The 2,543-nt window shown below is 33.0% G+C and overlaps 1 long non-coding RNA gene across 1 annotated transcript; it reads left to right on the forward strand.

Moving 5' to 3' along the window:
* Nucleotides 1-1,595: 1,595 nt before the first annotated feature.
* LOC134751915 (uncharacterized) lies at nucleotides 1,596-2,080 on the forward strand. Its single transcript, XR_010128719.1, has 2 exons — nucleotides 1,596-1,676; nucleotides 1,941-2,080. It is a non-coding gene; the product is annotated as an uncharacterized LOC134751915 (long non-coding RNA).
* Nucleotides 2,081-2,543: the final 463 nt, after the last annotated feature.

Genomic DNA, 2,543 nt, shown 5'->3' on the forward strand with positions numbered 1-2,543 from the left:
AAAATATATATATATATATATATATATATATGGTCAAAATAATAATACTATTAGATTATATGTATATTATATGTCAGTCAATTCATATTCGCATCAATGTCAGATATTAATATTAATCTAAAGCTCTAGCAAAATATTCTTTGATGGAATAATAGGGCTTACTAATAAAATATTGTTTCAGTTTTATTTCAAATGTTTTTAGATCCTGGCATTCCTTTATATCTTTATCTAATTTATTATACACCCTTACTGCGGTGTTGTGTAAACTCTTGTCAAAATATCTAAAATTACTTTTAATTACTAACATGTTATCCTTAATTCTAAAATTCCTACGAACATTCTGTCTGGCTGTTATAAATTGGTCTTTATTTTTAAAAACATATAGGCATATAGAGTAAAGGTAGAGAGAAATAGCAGTTAAAATGTTATGCTCTACAAATATATGTCTATGCGTGTCAGGTACACCAGAACATCCTACAAGAAACCGTAGAGCTTTTTTCTGTTTTATGAGGACATCTTGTATATTTATGCCATTACCCCAGACTTCTATGCAATACCTCATAATACTCTCAAAATATGCATAATAAACCATTTTTAGAGTCTCACTATCTGCACAACTGGATAGGCTTTTTAAAGCATAACAAGCACTGGCCAGCCGTTTGGAGACTTTTTCAGTTTGTTTGTGCCATCTTAAAAATGGGTCTAATTCGACACCTAGAAATGTAATGCAGTCTGATTTTGTAATAGGAATGTTACAAATAGGATCTGGGCTATTAAACCCACGACGAAACATCATATAAAAACTTTTATCACAGTTCATTTTTAAACAGTTTGCCGAGAACCACTGACACAAATCCGACCAGCATTTCTGCATTTTCATATTTAATTCATGTTCAGTGTGAGCTTTAATAATGATGCTGGTATCGTCAGCATAAAGATACGGCGTTCCAGTGGTAATACAGTGTGGTAAATCATTAATGAATATAATAAAAAGTAGAGGGCCTAACACAGATCCTTGTGGAACGCCGTATTTTATGATAGTTTCATCCGATTGAATTATACTCTGAGCTTTTCCGATCTCAACATACTGGGAACGTTTAGTGAGGTAAGAATTAAACAGATTCCAAGCTGTACCACGTACACCGTATGATTCCAGTTTTGTGAGGAGTATTTCGTGATCAACACAATCAAATGCCTTGGTAAGATCACAGAATACCCCTCCACAATAGTACCCGCCATTAAGTGCCAGCATTATTTCAGTAACTAAATTAATAACTGCAGTTGAAGTATTCCTATTTGTTCTAAAACCGTACTGGCAGTTAGAGAATAAGCCGTTTCTATTAAAGTGTTTTTCCAACCTGACAGACAAACACTTCTCAAAAATCTTAGATAGTACCGAAAGTATGGATATTGGGCGAAAATTGTTAACATCAGACTTACATCCCTTTTTATAAATTGCAATTACTTTTGCTCTTTTAAGCTCAGATGGGAAGATACCTTGTGATATACTTTCGTTAAAAACAATGCAGAGAGGAATACATAGAAAATCTATGTTACTCTTGATCATTGAAGTGTTTAAATCGTCATTGTGACAACTATATACATAAACGCAATATTTCAGGTTCAAAATGGCAATTTTCTTGATCTTCTATACATTTAGGACAGACTTCAGCAATGTGACGTCACATTACAATATCATTTATTTATTTATTATCTTTATTTATCAATTGAAACAACACAACAACAGGCACATTGCAGTGAACCCCGCACTAGGCATGGCCTAGCTGTATCGCAGGGTTCAAGGTCATTACAGTTATATTACATAATTATATTAAACATAAAGATAAAAGAAAAAGAGGAGTGTGAAGTGTGAACTTGTATGTGTGTAAGCTTGTTGTGAGGAGGGAGTGAGATGTGTGTGTTTGTGTGAAATCTAAAAGTGTATTAGAGGCGTTTCAATCGTAGAGTGCGAGCGTCAGACTTTAACTCTCATTTCTGACCTTTCTGTTGCTTTAATGCCATGAGACCTATATAGACATTTGATTCTCAGGAAAATCAAGATAGATTGACATTATTTACATTAAACTGTCAAGTTGCCAATTACTCTCAAAATGAAGTAATTCCTTAGGAAAGAAGATGTCCTTAAACGTTTTATACAATAAGTCAGGGCCATGATTTTAACTGCCTAAGCAATGAATAATGAAAGCCTGAAAATGTAAAACAAAAGATATCTTAACGAAATCTTTAATTACAACTATGAAGTAAGTCAAAGGACAAAAATTCTTTATCTCAATTCAGGAACTGAAATAAGATCTTGAAAGAAAAAAGTAATTTAAATTCGTTACTCCCCGGTGCCATCTGCTAAATCGCACTGTGACTTTAAGAAACTCATTATTTCCTCAACGTTTACGTATTTTCTCAATCTTCAACTGTTAGTCATAAGATTGTTTTTACAACAAAACTAATAAGAAAGATACGAGGTGCTGTAAAATACATTTAAAACTTCATTAAGACGTGCTAACGGTAGGAAAGTCGAGCGTCCA

The sequence above is a fragment of the Cydia strobilella genome, chromosome 23 (assembly GCF_947568885.1).
Source record: "Cydia strobilella chromosome 23, ilCydStro3.1, whole genome shotgun sequence".
In the NCBI taxonomy this organism is placed as follows: Eukaryota; Metazoa; Arthropoda; class Insecta; order Lepidoptera; family Tortricidae; genus Cydia; species Cydia strobilella.